Raw genomic sequence first — 6,922 nt, forward strand, 5'->3', positions numbered from 1 at the left:
TTTAGCTTTGACGCCAGCATGAGCTGGCTCTAACCTAGAGGCCATGCAGCTGGCTTTTACCATACTTAGCTGGGTATGAAATCATTGTATTAGTCAGAACAATGAGGAGGCAGCAGCAAAGCTGAAATTGAAGCTTCAAGGATCTGACTCATTCCGTTTGTGGCACAAAGAGGTGCAAATTGCACTTCCTGAATTTGCTGCACACCTACCAAACCCCAATTACAGCACACCCCAAATTGGCTGTGCTGTGAAAAGCCCTGCTCACTGCCTCAGCACACAGCCATCACCTAATTTGCTGTTGGCAGCTGCTGTTTGTAGGATGTTAGCTGAAAGTTACCTGTGTGTTGCTGCAACTCTCCTTACCTTACCACTTCTGCAGTCTTAGCTCACTGTCACCCAGAGAGCCAGGGTAATGGTACCCTGAGAATCTTCACTAGTTCAACAACATGATAGAGCAAGGCCCTCATCCTCTCTGCTGGTCATAAGCAGCATATTATCAGATTTTTTTCCCTGAGAACTAGCAATAATATAGCTTCTCAGACGTGTTCTATCTACCTCCATGTGTTCAATGGAACTAGAATAACTTTATTACCCCTAGTTCATAAAATTATATATTAAAAAAAACACCCCAAAGCCTGCAAGCCCACTGTGGTCTTGCTGAAAGCATGCTGCAGCCCCTTTTAAGTCACAAGCCCTGTCTGAGAAGTATTAACAAAATGCAGTGGGTTGTAGCTATGTCAGTCTGATGCAGCAGGTACTTGTACATGGAGACAGCCACAAGGTACGATCAGCATGAAGAACTAGCCAAAGGAAAATCTGCCTGCTGATCTCTGGTGGTTGGAGCAAAGGAGGAGCTTTCGAGGACAAGTCAGAGAAGATGGGAGACATATTTTCCCCCGTGCCTGTGTCATTATACAAAATATACTGGTGCAGATACCCCTGGTTGCTGCTGTTTTCTACCTATGACACCAGCTTGCAGATACTTATTTAGGACTGTTATTGACAGCTAGTTTGGGGGAAAGGCTGTTACCATTCTAAGGCTTGGGACCAAAATTTGCATGAAAAATATATGTGCACAATATGTCTTAGGCTATTAGCAGGTATTCTCTTTACCACAGCTAATTAATTAGGAGAATTACATTCCAAGTAAGGGGAGCTGAGATTTGTTACTTTTTCTGTTTCTGTAAAATTTTAGGCCACAGTAAATCTATGGTAAGTACTCACACCAGTAAGCTGTGAACTTACTGTATTTATTACAATATTTATATCTCTCGCTATTACTTTTTGAGTCTTTAATAGCATAAAAAACTGTAAACGCCTCTAGAAGGACACACATTCTAAGTATGTAATGACATTGTAGACATTTTGGTTTCCAAGTAACTTCTCTATTTTTGCTTCTCTTTAATTTCTCTTGCTTCTTCTTTTACAATGAGCAATGTTTTAGCAACACAGAGAAGGAAGCATGCAAAAAGTACTCCAGTTTGAACAGAGACAAAATACAAGGTAAGTTAACTTTCTTTGAAGATACAGTCAAGTTACATCATATTCCTTTTATTATCAGGGCTTGATAGGCATGAGTGTACAACTGAAATTGATGTTTTATCTATTTTTAAAATTTGTCTTTTCCAAATAAAAATCTGGGTATTCTCTACATGAAACTCTTATCAGTAAAGAGATGAATTTAAGAGTTTGTGTTACACTCAAATAATAAAACTACACCCAACAGCTAAACACCAAAAGAGTGGGGATACACCAGATTATTCTTCTCAGTAGTAAGAAAAACTATTTCTGGAAAATATACTTTTATATTTAAAGTCTACAAGATATATTTGAAAGTTATTCTTGATATTATTCAGCGAGTCTGCACCCTAAGATTTGAGTCATATATGTCTTTAAATATTGCCTCAGTAGGTTCAAACTTAAAAATTTTCTACTTCTGAATTATTTTTATTTCATCATTCTTGTCCCTTTAAGTTCCCCATGTTCCTATACTCTTTTTGTATTGTGTACTCTTTTTGTATTTTTGTATTGTGAAACTTCTCCAAATGATATTTCTTAAATTTGGGAATAGATCATTGGTACAAAATCAAAATACTTTTGTTATCTTCTTAACATTTTACCTATAGCTAACAACATTCTTTCTCATGAGTCTGAATAAAACTGCAACAGACTAGAAAGCATTCAGCATCAATTCCCACACTTCCATCTTAAACCAGTCCTGTCCAATTTGAAACCAGCAGTACCCTTTGGCTTCAGTGGAAGAAAGTCCATTATTTTAGCTAGAGTAACACATAATTTTCTGTCATCATGTGGATATTTTTTTCAGAATAGATCCAGTCAGCTTTGGGGTATTACAGACAGTTAGAAATACCTTATCTGAACATCAGTCTGACCTGTTAGCAAGTGATGCCTTCCTACAATCTCACACTGTAATCCACATTTTTCCTTGTTTGAAGTCTCTCTCATATCAGGATTAAAGTTAGAAGCAGGCCAGAATCAGAGCAGCAGGCTGCTCATGCAGTGTTATTTGGGATGAAATTCAGTTTCCTAAATGGAAGCTTCCAGTGCCTTTTAAAGCACCCTGAGTTAGCCAAGACAGGCATAGGGGGCTGTTGGATGTGATGGGGCTGTCAGAATAAAGAGAGCCTCATTCTTCTGGAGCACAGAGGGCTTGAAGTGTGTGACCCCTGGAGCTGCCATGTTTCAGGCACTGCCAGCAGACAGTGCTGAGTCAGTACTGTCCCAGCTACACCTGCTGAAGGGGCAGCTCCTTCTCCTGTCACACAGGGGGCAGCTCCTTCTCCTGTCACACTGCAGCAGCCCTGGCTGCAGCATGGGCCAGCCAGGCTCCTGAGACAGGGACGCTTCAGGACACAGCCCTGGCAGCTGGTGAACACGAGGTCCTGCATGCCAGATCAAACTGCCCCTCTTGAGCAGGGAGAGTTCTCTTCTGCTGGGTGTGTATTCTCTTTGATTTACATTACCAGATCACTTCAGCCACTAAATATTTAAGTATTAAAAATCATTTTGTTTCCACAGTGATGAAATACTGCTTTCAGATTATTAAATATTTCTATATATATTTAGTCAAAATTAGTTTGGAGTTTTGAAAGTCAATGAATGCAGCAATGATAGAAGATAGTATACGACACATTACAGTGGCAATCTGATTTTGATTTCCTTTAAACGTCTCCTGATTTATTTATCAATATATTGTAATTCTAATGTCCATGGGCAGTGCCCATGGGAAATAGTACAACTGATATATTGAGGGGTTTTTTTGTTTGTGTAAATGCTAAAATGCTAAAATGAAATAATTTTACTTCCATGTAGTCTAAATAAAAACTCCAAATTAAGTCTGATGCTTTTAAAATGAAGCTTTAGCTCCATGTAGAAACTGATGTTCAAACAGGCTTCACTTCCTATCAAACTCGGTGCTAACATTCTTTAAGCTTTTGCAATATTGGAAAATCTGCAAGATGAAGACTTCCATGTGTTGTGGGTAAAGACTTGAGTGAACAGGCCCCATGACTCTGTTACAAGAACTGTAAAAATTCATAAATTGAAATTTTACCACATGCCTTGCAGACTGATCTTAATCAGCATACAGATCTAAACTGCCAAGAAGACCCTTTAACCACTGTTATCTTTTGCCCGTACATAGGAAAAGACCAACTGATAGACGAATGACTAAGCAAAGCTTTCCTTATTTATGCACATATAAAATTGACTTTCTAGAGCCCCTGACAAGCATAGGACTCAGTGGTTTCCTTCTACAATGTCTATTCTGAGATTCTAACAAAAACAATAGCAGTTTTCTGCTTATTTAATGCACCCTTTCAATGAGCTCATCATCCTGCACAATAAATGGAAGACTGAGTGCCAACATGCATATACATATATATATATATAGATATATAGATATATAGATAGATAGAGAGATAGAGAGATAGAGAGATATATAAAGTGGCTGAAGTAGCTAAATGCACCATTTGCTTAACAGATTACAGTAGGAGACCAGAAGGCTGATTCATGACAATGCAGTGCACTTTAAAAATAGCCCCAGCCACCAGTATTGACACTGCTGAAGTGCAGCTCAGTGACTGCACTGTACAAACAGAAGCTGGCCTGTGTGGAGCAGTTTGAAGCTTTGGAGCTGTAGCTCTGAAGTGATGTGTTAGTGCTGACAAGTTGGCAGGAAGTGGTGATTCAGCCCCTTGGAGGGAAGCTGCAGTCACTGGCCCCTTTTGCTTTAACAAAAGAAAAATACTAATATTTCTCTTTTTATGTAAAGCTGTCCCTGACACTTTCATCAAAATAAACTTCATATACTCTGTATTTTTCCACCGACTTTTTGCAGCCCATGCAATAATTTTAAATGCTTATTTCTTCTCCATGTGCCCAAAGGCCACACATGTCTATGGAGGTTCTATGTCACCTTCTTGAACCATGCAGAGTCAGTAAGAGATACTGATTCTCCCCCATCCATATGCTGTTTGTATTCAGAAGTATTCTGGAAGAAGATGACTGTAGGTGAACTATGGAAAATCTGCTCTAGGGTTTTGTTAAGACAGAAATGTTATGTAGTACCTGTGTTGTGGCTTGCTGTTACCCAACAGCCCAGCACAGGCTGGTCTTCATTGTAATAAAAATGAGGTCACCAGGCTCTCCAAAGCAGCCTGGAAAATTTGTCAGGAGGAATCCTAAGGCTAACAGCTGGCCATGAGCAAAGTGAAAGCTTCCACCAAGGTTGTTATGGTTGTGGGAAGAAATAGCATCAAGCTAACTGAACAAATTATGATACCTTTGGGTTTTTCTTTTTTTTACAGGACCTAGGAGCTGCCTTTAAAGATCATGAACGTGTTTAGTAATTCACCTGAGGGGAAATTCTCAGTATCAGTGCATATAGAAAGTGTACTAAAAACATTCCTTTAAACAGATGATTATATTGTTATTATTTCACTTAGTTTGCTAATACTAGAGATAGTTTGAAAATGCTTTCAAATGAGGAAATAAGTGCAGTATTTTCTCCTGTGCCATTACCTGCTCTGTTTTTCCCTCCTCTGTGACCTTGGTGCAATCTGTTAAACACTACAAGTACTTAATGTGGTAACTCCAGGATTTGTAATAGGGACAATGTTTGGAATACAAGGAGCACGTGGCAGGATGGCACTTCACTTTGATGGCACTTCACCGGTATCTCGCTGCATACGCTGATCTCCACAGTGTTTACCAGCAGTGCACTCAGTGAAACACCAAGTCATCATTTGTGCTTGGATTATAACAAACCTTGAAGCTATTTGCCTATTACTTACAGAAGGCAGAAAAGAAACACCTCAAGGTATACTCAAACAGAACTTCATGGCCAACTCTGCCTGGAGCTACTTTTGTCAGAGCAGCTGGAATTGTTTTAATTATAGTTCCTATAATCATCATTGTAATTGACTACTGTCTCTTCTGCAGAGAAGAAAAACATGATGGGCATTCAAATATCTAAAATAAAAAGCCCAGAAAAACTATCATTATTCATGGACTGCAACTGAGTTTGCACCTTTTTGCTACTTCTGATAACAGCTGTTGGAAGACACCATGAAAGCACTATTTTACAGCCCTTCTTACTTTGTTATTTGCACTGTGTTTTAACCCTGTGGTTTATGGTCAGTGAAACAAAGAGCTGCAAACCAAGCTATTCAAGGGGTGAAGACTTGGTGCAATTACTCAATACATGGCAAACATTAATGGCACAGCAGCTATTTAGTTTGCTGAACTAGGTGAGTGATCTTACATGTAAAATTCCAACTTTCCACTTTCTAAGAAATTATGATCATCAGGACTGTAAAATAAAGGAGAAAGCCTTAGATACTCCTGCACAAAGTGCTTTTATGACACTGACTGAGACTTAAGGGAAGTTGAACTGCTTCGTTCCTTTAACAATTTTCATATTCTTGTTATTATGACCCTACTACTATGAAGCTGCTATGAAACAAGATCAAGCAGAAGACAGAGTACGACTTGGCATGTGAGAATGCTGCAGGTTTGCCAAATGAAATCTAAAACAGGATTTATTTTAAAAGAAATGAAAACCTACTTTCACTGGCAATGAAAATTATGACTACAAAGAATACGATGGAGTCTATCTGAAGGTAACTATTATTAGATAGGCAAGTAACAGCAGTAGGTTCCACTTAACAATATTTCCAAATGGAAAATCAACTTGCAGAATCAAGTTTCAGAATAGTTTTTAATATATGAAAAGATGTACACATATTTTTACACATCTATTTTTCCTTTACTCATTACATTTAGACCAATGAAGTTTTATTACGATTTTAGTGAACTACCTTTTTGGTGAATTTGTCCTTTTTACTGTTGAATTCTGAAATACTTCAAAAAATAGGAGCACAAATTCTTTTGGTTTATGTTATTTAAAACAATGAGTTCTTGATCTAACAATGCTGATTCATTGTTCTTGTAGGACCACTAAAATTGCTGTACTTGAGGAAAGACATGCATATTTACACCTCTGGCTTCCTTACATTCACTGTATGCTCTGGAAAGTCTAGAGGTTGCCTTTTGAAGTAAGGTAAGGCTAATTAAATCCTCGGGGATTTATTTTGAGAGAGGCTACCTAGACATAGAAATCTGAAAAAGTAGAATAATTTTTAATTGAAAATTTTGCCAGCATTGTGAACTCCAAGAGATCATTCATAAGTACATACACCAGAAAATGAATTGTCAGCTTTTAAATGATTATAAAACTAAACGAAAGCAAATCTGGTGTTCGCTTGTGTTTTAATGTTTAACTTTACAGGCTATATTTGCTTTTAGCTTTGATAAAGATCTGTGAAGCTAGAAGTTATTTTTAAATAAATGCTAATACACTTCCTATTAATAGGATCCCCAAATCCTATCTCATAACGCT

At 38.0% G+C, this 6,922-nt stretch overlaps 1 long non-coding RNA gene across 1 annotated transcript; it reads left to right on the plus strand.

Annotated features, from left to right (window-relative positions):
* Positions 1 to 1,430: 1,430 nt before the first annotated feature.
* LOC118690012 (uncharacterized) lies at positions 1,431 to 6,628 on the plus strand. Its single transcript, XR_004980719.1, has 3 exons — positions 1,431 to 1,503; positions 4,830 to 6,143; positions 6,476 to 6,628. It is a non-coding gene; the product is annotated as an uncharacterized LOC118690012 (long non-coding RNA).
* Positions 6,629 to 6,922: the final 294 nt, after the last annotated feature.

Source organism: Molothrus ater, chromosome 10 (assembly GCF_012460135.2).
Source record: "Molothrus ater isolate BHLD 08-10-18 breed brown headed cowbird chromosome 10, BPBGC_Mater_1.1, whole genome shotgun sequence".
NCBI classification, from domain to species: Eukaryota; Metazoa; Chordata; class Aves; order Passeriformes; family Icteridae; genus Molothrus; species Molothrus ater.